At 34.1% G+C, this 11907-nt stretch overlaps 1 pseudogene; it reads left to right on the top strand.

Annotated features, from left to right (window-relative positions):
- The first annotated feature begins 3421 nt into the window (after positions 1 to 3421).
- Positions 3422 to 9944, top strand: LOC115966165 (annotated as a pseudogene).
- Positions 9945 to 11907: the final 1963 nt, after the last annotated feature.

Below are 11907 nucleotides of genomic sequence, written 5' to 3'. Positions count from 1 at the left end.
ATCATGTTGATGAATTGAAGAACTTTGTAGCCAACATCTTTCTCAAGTTGGTGAGTAAGCCGCGTACTGGGATCTGCACATCGAATTGGTTAGTCATGTACTAGGAGCCGTGCATTGAAAATGAGAGATTGTAATTATAGAACAAGTCCAATTGGATATTGGGGTAAGAGTTCAACTGTAGATTGGTATACGGTACTGGGATTCTTTTATTTGTAACCACTTGTTGTGATAATAATGAATTCTCGGGAGTGGTGACCTTAAAATCACTCAGTGGGGTTTTTGCCATGTAGGTTTTCTCCATTCGTAAACAAATCATCTTATCAATTTATTTTCCGCTGTATTTTAACTTAATTGGTGATTTGTTTGTGTTATCACGCTTATTACATGCTAATTGAATTAATTAATTAACTTGGCTAATTAATTGGTTAATTCATCATAAGGGGTCAATACATTCTTGGCTTATCAATGAAAAATGTTGTTCTGGGATGATTTTGACCGACTTTGACTTTCGGTCCAGCAGGGTTGATCGTGGGCATTTTGGTCAATTTGACCTAAAATGACATTTTGAGTTCTCCAATGCCTGAAAAGGTTGTGCCACGTTAATCTAGATGTTTCCGCGGTCCTATGAAAGAAAGTTAATATTTTTGGAATTTTCGAGGTCCGACATGCAAATCTAGGGCAGATAAAATATGGTATCTACAGTTGCCCCTTCTTTATTTGACATTTTGATTGCAAGGAGAGGTGTTGGATAAAGAACGTAACTCTACATTTTTTTGCCCCAAAATTGCATGCAACGACTACTGCTCATGGGCCGAGACCGATCTTACTTTGGTGAAGATTGAGTTGTTGCAGTTGGTCTAAGAAAAATTTATTCTGGCTTGGCTCTTTGGTATCGGGCAAAAACATCCTCTCATTTTTTTTAATCAATGGTCAACCAATCAATGTTGTCTGGTAGCCATTATATGTGCGTTGGGCAAACCCGGCAGCCAAGAAAGGTGCGCTGGTTTGCCTAGGCCATATGGTGGCCTATAAATGGGCCCTAAAGCCTCATTTTAACCATTTTGACTTCATTTCTCTGAATTATTCCTTCTAAAAAAATTCTCTGGAGCTTGTCATGGTCTGGTGGGTCTAGCTTTCAGCTTCAGTTTGTCGCTTTAGCCTTCTGTTCTGCACTTGAGGTTAGTGTCTATTTTCTTTTTCTCTTTATTTTTTTTTGCAAATATGTTAGTAGCAATGCAACTAGGAAAGCATGCTAGTATTTATTTTATTTTTGGTATTTTTGCATATATATATTTTTAATCATTTATGCCATGATGATGAAAATATTTTTTTTGTTCATATGTTTAGGCAGTTATGTAGATGATGATAGCTTAATTTTGCACATTTATATCATTATTAGAAAGCATTATCATACTTATTTTGAGTTAATTCATGCATTTTATAATTGGTTTTGGAATAAAGCTAAATAGCCATGATGAAGTCAAAGAAGGCCAACCAAATTAAATTCAAGTCCAATTGGAGGAAGAAATTAAAGGAAATTTGCACCTAATCCAAGTCCAATTCGGATTGGGATTCAAGCCTGTGCACCAGTTAGTATTTGGTGCATAACTTTCAGCTCCAATTTCCAATTGAGATGATTCAAGTTGGGCTGTAAAGAAAACTTAAAGGGCTACAACTTTGTAGTTTATTAAAATTCCGAATTCTGAAGTTAAATGGGCCAAAAACGTCGGTTAAGTGAAGCCTAAAAACCTGGGATTTCCTCCAAACAGGGATTCAACTTGTAATAGGATTCCTTGACCTATTTATAGGCTCTTTAGGGAAAAATTCAGGGAAGAGCTGCTATAGAACATAATTTAGGTTTTCTTAAAGTTTCTTTACAGTTTTTAGAGTTTTATTTGTGTTATGGCTTGCTAGAAGCCTTGCTAAGGCAAGGGGTGAAACCCAACCGTTTATTGGTATGTTCTTAACAATTATTTATTGGTTTTAATGCTTATGTTTTTATGTTTTTGATTTTTTTACTCATCTAGAAAAGTGTTTAGTTTTGTATAATTCTTTGATTTATCGTAGACTCCGGGCACGTTAAATGCTTAGTATTCCCTGCGAACTAATTCACTAGTTTTGTTTTGCCTAAAATCAATCAATTGCATGAAACTACCTTAGACAATTAATTCTCAAGTTTTTATTGTTAAATCATCCAACTAAAATCATCCTTCATATGAATTTTAGTTGAGTTATAAAATAAATATTGTCAAGACTACCAATAGATGTGTTGTGTGTGGATCCCCAAACCTTAGCACCTTAATATATAGTTATTTTCACTCAATTTAAATTACTTTCACTAAACTATTAAAAATCTCTTCAATTAAATTTTATTATTTTAGTTTTATTGTCTTGTGGTTTGCTAATCAATTCCCTTTTCCCTGTGGATTCGACCTCGGACTTACCGAGTTATTACTTTGTGACAATCTTGCATTTGGGAGCATTATTTAAGTCGCAGCAAGTTTTTGGCGCCATTGCCGGGGATTAGGCGATTAGAGAAGCGTTCTACTTTGTTGGAGAGGTTTTCGGTATTAAATTTCTTCACATATTTGGTAATATCTCTCCAATTCTTTTCTTTTTAAGTTGTTTAGTTTTCTTTTAGAGTTTTTCTTTTTCTTTTAACTTCTCTTTATTGTTAAAGGTTTTTGTTTTATTTTATTTTATTTTTTGTTTTCTTTCTTGCTTTACTATTGCATGCGTGTTTGGTGTTGTGATAGTGATAATCGCTTGGTTAGAATTGAGTCTAATAATTTGTTTGGCAATTTATTTGATTCTTTCACACATTCTCACGCACTTAATATCATGGCGGACTTAGAGAGTGATCATCGTGATGAGAATAATTTAAATAATGAAAACTTCCATCCTCACCAACCCATTAGAACTCTCAGGGATTATTTGCAACCTACTAGGAGTAGTGCACCATCATGCATCATTTTTCCAACTAATGCAAATAATTTTAATTTTAAGCCCGGTATGATTTCATTACTTCCTAAATTTCATGGCTTAGATTTTGAAAATCCTTACCTACAAGGAATTTGAGGAGGTATGTTCTACCTTCCATGACCAATCATGTAATGAAAAGACCATTAGGTTGAAGTTGTTCCCTTTTTCTCTTAAAGACAAGGAAAAAACCTGGGTTAATTCTTTGAGACCTAGATCAATTGGTACTTGGCAAAAGATGCAAACTGAATTTTTAAAGAAATTTTTTCTAATTCATAGGACTAATGCACTTAAAAGAAAAATAATAAATTTTTCACAAAAAGATAATGAGACATTTTATCAATGTTGGGAAAGATTTAAAGATTTGCTTAATGCTTGTGTACATCATGGCTATGAAACTTGGCGTATAATTATTTTTTTCTATGAAAGTTTAACTCCAAAGATGCGCCAATTCATAGAGATGATGTGCAATGGAGAATTTTTGAATAAAGATCCTAATGAGGCTTTTGATTATTTTGATCTCTTAGCTAAGAATGCCCAATCTTGGGATACCATTGATACCTCGGATAGGTCTAGAGCATCCACAAACCCCTCTGGGGGTGGTAAGTACCAACTTAGGGAAGATGATAACCTTAGTGCTAGGGTGGCTAGTCTAACTAGGAAGCTTGAAGCCATGGAATTAAGGAAGGTCAATGGAATCAATACTGTGCCTAAAATTGATGAAGTTTGTAGAATTTGTGAGACCATGGAACACCCTACCAATGAATGCCCTACAATTCTAGCTTTTAAAGAGGTGTTGCATGATCAAGCAAATGCTATGAACATGGTGAAAAAATCATACCCTTCCCCCTATTCAGAGACATACAATTTAGGGTGGAGGAATCACTAAAATTTTAGTTGGAGGAATGATAATGTGGTTGCACCTCCTACACATGATTCTTCAAATTTTGTTCCCTATAATACCTCTCCAAAGAAGAGTCTTGAGGACACTTTGCAACAATTCATGCAAACTCAATCCACCATTAATAATCAAAACTCACAAGCCATAAATGACATTAGGAGCACTCTTACTAAATTGACCACATCCATGAGCACAATAAAAATAGGTAAGTTTCCATCTCAACCACAACCAAACCCCCAAGGTCAATTTTGTGTTGATGATTGTAGTTCCTTTGAAAATAAAGTGAGTCAAGTTAAATCTGTAACTACTCTTCATAGTGGAAAAATCATTGAAAAAGATATTCCTAAAAGAATACACATGATGAGTCTTCCAAAATAAAGAGTATTGATGAGGTCCTTGAGTCTAAATCTAATGAAATTGAAAGGTGTCCTATCCCTACTCCTTTTCCCCAAACGTTGATTTCCCCTCAAAAAGTGAATCAAAATTTTGAAATCCTTGAAGTGCTTAAGCAAGTTAAAGTGAACATTCCTCTTTTGGATGCCATAAAGCAAATTCCATCATATGCTAAATTTTTGAAAGATTTGTGTACTGTTAAGCGTAAGCTTAATGTACATAAGAAGGCATTTTTGACTGAACAAGTTAGTGCAATCATTCAAAACAAAAGACCTCCAAAGTTTAAAGATCCAGGTTGTCCTACTATTTCATGTGTGATTGGTAATTCAAAGATAGAGAAAGCTTTGCTTGATCTTGGGGCAAGTGTGAATCTTTTGCCATATTCAGTGTATGAGCAATTAGGTCTAGGCGAGTTAAAACCCACTTCCATAATTTTACAACTTGCCGATTGATTTGTGATTGTTCCAAAGGGTGTTGTTGAGGATGTTTTGGTTTAAGTGGACAAATTTTATTTTCCTGTTGAATTTATTATTTTGGACATGCATCTTGTTTCTAATGCTGATTCTCAAATATCTGTGATTTTAGGACGCCCATTTCTTGCAACTTCTAATGCATTGATAAATTGTAGAAGTGGAGTCTTAAAATTATCTTTTGGCAATATGGCCATTGAGCTTAATATTTTTAATACTTGTAAGCAAACTAGGGATGAAGAGGATGTGCATGAAGTTAACTTGATTGAAACAATTGTTCAAGACCAAACATTAGAAACTTGTTTAGTCAATTCATGTGATTTTAACTTTGATGAGAATTCTGAAATTGCATACATTCATTGTCTCTTGGAATTTGCACAGGAATTGGAAGTGAGCAATTGGAAATTGAAATATAAGGAGTTGCCACCTTGTGAGATAAAGTTGTTCCCATCTAGTGAGAAAGTACCTAAATGGAAGTTGAAACCTTGGCCAAATGATCTCAAGTATGCTTTTCTAGGAACTGATGAGACTTTTCCTATGGTAATATCTCTAAACTTGATTCCTTGCAAGAATGTAAGTTATTAAATGTTTTGAGTAAACATAAGGGTGTCATAGGGAGGAACATGGCTAACATAAAAGGAATTAGTCCATTGGTTTGTACTCATAGGATTTATTTAAAGGACAATGGCAAACCATCTAGGGAGACTAAATTTTTTTTGGAAAAGACAGTTAACCCAAATCGTAAAAATTGGTCTTTAAGGTTGAATGATGCACTTTGGGCGTACCACACTGCCTATAAAAATATTCTTGGTATGTCTCCCTATAGACTTGTTTATGGTAAAGCTTGTCACTTGCCTGTGGAATTGGCACATAAATCATATTGGGTAATAAAGATGTTTAACTTTAACTTAGACAAGGCTAGTTCATTGAGAAAATTGCAATTGAATGAGTTGGAAGAAATTCGGCATGATGCATATGAGAATTCTAGGATTTCTAAAGAAAGAATGAAGGTTTTTCATGACAAACAAATTTTAAGGAAATCTTTTGAACCATCTCAAAAAGTTCTTTTGTATAATTCTAGGTTACATTTGTTCCCCGGAAATTTGAGATCTAGATGGATTGGACCTTTCATTGTTAAAAATGTGTTCCCCCATGGTGCCATAGAAATTGAAAATCCTAAGAATGGTAACATATTTAAGGTGAATAGACAATGTCTTAAGCCATTTCTTGAGAATTTTTCACAAGAGTAGGAATCCATTAATTTGGAGGATCCCATTTATCAAGACTTGCCAAGCAATTAGCATTAGTATTTGTGTCATAGTTTAGATTGTGTGTGTGTGTTTTTTATTTTTTATTTTTTTATTTTAAATTTTTATTTATTTTTATTATTTTTGTTGTTTTGTTTTCTAACACCTTTTGTAGGTGTTAAAGTTTTTTTTTTTTTTTTTTTTTTTTTTTTTTTTTTTGTTTCTGTTAATTTATGTTCGTCTCTTCAAGGTACTCTCTATAATCTCTACTCTTTATTGTTTTTCCTTATTATCATTGAGGACAATGTAAGTTTTAGGTTGGGGGGAGGAACTTGAGATGATTTGTATTTGGTTTTATTTGTTAATTTTTTTTTTCTTTTGGGTTTTTTTTAATGATTTTTTGTTTTTGTTTTTTTTTGTTCTTAGTCCAATTTTCCAAAAAAAAAAAAAAAGAAAAAAGAAAAAGAAAAAGAAGAAGTGTTGCTTTAGCAAGAGTTTTAAGTCAAAGTTCTTTATGCTACTTCTATCTAAACAATTCCACTGTTTTTCATGCTCAACTAGTATGCACATGCACTTTAGCCAAATGAACATGTTTCTTGGTTGAGAGATAGAGATGACTTTGAAAATCTTGAATATAAAATGTAGAGACTATAACCCAAGTGAGTTCTTAAGCCATTCATTTTTTTTAGGGTTATTTTCTTTTGACCTCATTTTTCATTTGGAAGCACATAACTTTTTTGTTGCTTAGTCTCATTATTCTTTGATTTGGTCAAATGCTAAGAATTCATCAAATTTTATGCCACACCTAAATATGTTAAAGTCATGGATTTTGAAGAACTATCCCAATCCTTAAGAGATGATTTTAGGCCATCTTTGTTGATTTTGAGCCTTTATTATTTTCTTTCTTGATACATTACCGCTAGTCACCCATTTGAGCCTATTATTTTAGCCGTTCTTTCTCAAACCCTTTCCTAAGGTGTTCCAAGAATGAATGCAATCAAATTGTTTGATTACGATAAATTTGTGGTGAAATAGTTGGAAGAAAAGGAGGACTCACTAAAAAAAAAAAAAAAAAGAGTCATAAATAGAAAAGGAAAAATGTTGAAAAAAAAGGGGAATGTAAAAGAGGAAGAAATAGAGAATGAATTTGTTGATGAAATTTTGAAGAAAAAGAAAAAAAGTGAAAGTGCGATATAAAAGAAACTCGAGAGAATAAATTAATTGTCATATATTCAAAAGAAGTTGTCTCTCTAATTATTCTTGGGAACACTTTTTATTTTTACCTATACCTTTTGTTCTAAATTCCTCCTCTTTACCCTACATTACATACCAATGAAAGCCCTATTTGATCTTAAGGAAGGTATGGTTTGGATCTTGACATGACTAATCAATGTGTGTGGTGTAATATTCTTAGTGTTTGGCATCCTTTCATGAGACTATAAATATCCTTTATTTTGCTTCACCATTCTTCATCTTATTTATATGTGAGATATTAGTCTTTGTTCTATATTACTCTGCTCACATATGTTTGAGAGTGTTACACCCTTTTCGGAGTGATTTTATTTGTTGAGTGTTAACAACTGTGAGATTTGAGTTGAAGCATAACTTTGGATAGAAATTAAAGCCATATTTTATCTTAAGACTGAGGTTGTGTTTGTGTTGGCTAAACTATTCGCACACTAAGTATTGATGGCATGTGGAATATCTTTGGTGGTTGTTAGTGTTTTGACCTTTGATTAACTATTTCTACCAAAGTAATAATTTTTTTTGTTATTTTGTGTCTTTGTCTTGAGTCGCTTAAATTGCTAGGGACTAGCAATGAGCTGGTTGGGGAGTGTCATAAGCATAGTTGCATGCTTTCACACGCACATACATGTAGGCACGAAGGTTCACATTCATATATATATATGTGTGTGTGTGTGTGTGTGTGTGTGTGAATTGCATACATGTATAATTACGTATATAGACACCTGTCCATGCAAGTAAAACTTAATTTTAGGTAGCATAGATGAAAATGCAAATGTTGGATGCCACGAAAACAACAAAAATTGAGGAGAAAAACCTAGGAAAACATAAAAAATGATGTAGGATGACCGGAGATTTTGGGTATTGAAAATGTGAGGACAAAGAAATTTTGAATGAGAATAATTTTGGAAAATGTAGGATTAAATAGTCGCTGTCGAATCTAAATCCCGATGAGACTAAACGGTCGCTATTGAATCTGAATCTTGAAAAGGTGGATAGGATTAAACGGTTGCTGCCAAATCTAAATCCCAATGAAACTAAACGGTCACTACTGAATCTGAATCTCGAAAAGCTGGATAGGATTAAAGGTTCCCTGTTGAATCTAAATTCCAATGAGACTAAACGGTTGCTGCCGAATCTGAATCTCAAAGAGGCAGATATGATTAAATAGTCATTACTGAATTTGAATCCTAAAGAGGCGGATAGGATTAAACGGTCGTTGTTGAATTTGAATCCCAATGAGACTAAATGGTTGCTGCCGAATCTGAATCTCGAAGAGGCAGATAGGATTAAACAGTCGCTGCTAATTCTGAATCCTGAAGAGGCGGATAGGATTAAACGATCGCTACTGAATCTGAATCCCAATGAAACTAAACAGTCACTACCGAATTTGAATCTTGAAAATGTGGATAGGATTAAATGGTCACTGTCGAATCTAAATCCCAATGAGACTAAACGGCTGCTGCTGAATTCTGAATCTCTAAAAGGTGGATAGGATTAAACGGTTGCTGCTGAATCTGAATCTCAATGAGACTAAACAGTTGTTGCCAAATTTGAATCTCGAAGAGGCGAATAGGATTAAATGGTCACTGTTGAATTTGAATCTTGAAAAGGTGGATAGGATTAAACGGTCATTGTTGAATCTGAATCCTGAAGAGGTGGATAGGATTAAATAGTTGTTGCCGAATCTGAATCTCGATGAAACTAAATGGTCGCTGCCAAATCTGAATCCTAAAAAGGTGGATAGGATTAAACGGTCGATGCCGAATTTGAATCTCGATAAGACTATACGGTCGCTGTTGAATTTGAAAAAAGGTGGATAGGATTAAACGATCGCTGCTGAATTTGAATCCCGAAGAGGCAGATAGGATTAAATGGTTGCTACCGAATCTGAATCCTGATGAGACTAAACGGTTGTTGCCAAATCCGAATCCCAAGGGAGGTATTTTGAAAACCTTGATATTTTAAGATAAAAGAGGTAGGATTAAACGATCACTACTGAGTTTGAATCCCATGTGAGGTATTTTGAAATCCTTGATATTTTGAGATAAAAGAGGTAGGAGTAGACGGCCACTACCGAATTTGAATCCCAAGAGAGGCATTTTAAAAACCTTGATATTTTGAGAAAACATTACATTTTGGTATGATCATGCATGGTACGTTTTAGGTAGTAGGGTTAGACATACTTGTTTGCTTGTATTGCCATTTAATTTGGGCTTACTGATTAAATCTAAATTTGTCTTTGCAGATTATGTCTCAACGGCCGAGGTCTAGTGGGGATCGCGGGAAGGCTTCTATTATTGCTTTATCTCGAAGGGATTCGTCTGGTAGTGATGATGACACCATTTCAGCTAGTTTGTAGGTGTACCAAACCCTTCAGAGGTGTTTTGATCGAGGAGGTGATGATATTGCGCCCTTTAGGGGTATGCACATAGCACATCACATTAGGAGCCGATGTTCAGTAGAGATGGCCAGTGCCTTATCTTAGTTTCATACTAGTTCAGGTGGAGGTTCTTCACAGTTCCCTTAGACCAAGGAGGGAGGAGGCCTAGGGGCGACAAGTTTGGAGATGAGCTCATGTTTGATGTAGATGCAAATTTGGAGGCTGATGATGCAGCTAGGCTAGGCTTAGCGCCCCTAAGCACAGTAGTCATAGACCAAGGTTTCCACCTTGTTAGGCTGGATCAGAGGCCTATACTGGAGAGATAGATGACAGTATCGAGGACACTCATCTGTAGTAAGATCTGAAGAGGCATCCTTCCGCTCAAGTGTGCAAGGGTTAGGTATGCTTCTCTTCCCATCTGTTTATCAGTTTGGTACATATATTATGTGTGCTAATGGACAGCTTTTCTTTGATCTTGAACATAGGGTGCGGAGAGGGTTTGCGGTCGAGGGGCATGGTCTTTGTTTTCCCTTCATTTGTTCCATGCATCTATTGATGCGTGCTATCCCACCTTTCTAATGGAGTAGGGATTCGAGGCCTTCCTTAGTATTCCACCTTTGTCCATGAGGCATGGGCTAGTGTAGACACCTGATTTTGCACCCTTGATTTAATCAAGGAGAATGACTTGAGTGATCATCCATGCACCCCAAAAATCATGATTGTATTACATGCATCAATTTGTTCTTGTATTACATACATCAATTTGTTTTGCATTACATGCATTAACTCATTCATTACATATCAAAAAAATGATCTTGAGATTCTAACGGTCGCAATGGTATGTTCGGTTTCCAAATCGGACTACCGAATTGAAAGATATTGCATAATCAAGTTTGCAAGGTCAGCGTGCATTGTGTCTAGGTAGAGTCGACCACACACGATTAATTTAAATTAATTTTGATTGGTTAAAAAATAAAAATTAATTAAATAATTTTGTGATTGGTTGATAATTATTGTTTAAAATAGGATTGCATGCATAGGAATAAAAGGGATGATTGGATAACAATAAAATTGTGGATAATCTGAACTTTATCAAGATTTATTTTAAAGAATTTATTTACAAGATAATTGTTCCTGAAAAAGTCTAAATTATCCAGGAAAGAGATAAGAATCATAGCCTAAGGATGAAAACACGTCTAGGTACAAGGACTGGATCAAAAAACCCTAGAAAGAGAATCCAAAATGCACGTGAACACAGAAGAACGTTCGACACTTTAAAAGTGCCGAATTGCCTCCTTTTGGGCTTTGACCCAACTCCCTTCGGGTGACGATAAGGCACATCCTTTTTGATCTTTTTGTAGAAGGATGAGTCCCAATTTGCGTTCTAATTGTCCATGCCTATTTTTTAGAGTCTTCTGGCCTCTTTGAATCCCATAATTCAGCACCCTTTTTTTTTTTTTTTTTTTTTTTTTTTTTTTTTTTTTTACGCTTTGAGAGGCATATGTTTTGAGGCTCTCAAATTTCTAATATTTGTTGATCCTCTCTAAGATTTGCTACTTAAATTAGGGTTTTTAGGTTTCAAAGATAATTGAATAAATTTCTTTAAACCCTAAAGCATCCTGTCAAGAACAAGGGGTGCTCTTGCAAGAGGTTTTTTTCAATCATCCTATCCTTTTTTAGGCTTCTTGTTTATGATGATGAATGTTTTTCTTTATCCATAAATTATTAATCATTGTTTTGTTAAAGCATGATCTTGGTTTTTATACCACTTCTATGATCTTTTTCTTGATTCCAATAATTTGCATGTGAGCAATTATTTTTCTTAATCAAAAAATGGATCTGCATCTTTCTTAGATGTAGATCTAAATTTTTCTTAGTAAAAAACGGGTCTGTATCTTTCTTACATGTAAATCTGATTTTTTATTAAAATAAAAACAAATCTGTGTTTTTTTTAGATGTAGATCTGAATTTTTTCTCAATAAAAAACAAATTTGAATTTTTCTTAACATAAAAATAGATCTGCATCTTTCTTAGATATAGATCTGAATTTTTTTTCTCAATAAAAAAAAAAAATCTGAATTTTTCTCAAATCACAAACTAACGATTTTTCTTTAACATATGCAGATTTTGAAATAAAGAAAAAGATTAAACATGATTGTGGTTGTGAAACTCTCTTCTTAAAAAAGATTAATGCATGTTGCATAAATTTTTATTATAAGTGGAACTTTCTTCTTAAAAAATATTTTTCATTTTTTTTTAAATATAAAAAACAGATCTGATTTTTCTGTT

The sequence above is a fragment of the Quercus lobata genome, chromosome 2 (assembly GCF_001633185.2).
Source record: "Quercus lobata isolate SW786 chromosome 2, ValleyOak3.0 Primary Assembly, whole genome shotgun sequence".
NCBI lineage: Eukaryota > Viridiplantae > Streptophyta > Magnoliopsida > Fagales > Fagaceae > Quercus > Quercus lobata.
The sequence above is the reverse complement of the archived record's forward strand: the minus strand, read 5'-3'. Positions and strand labels throughout refer to the sequence as shown.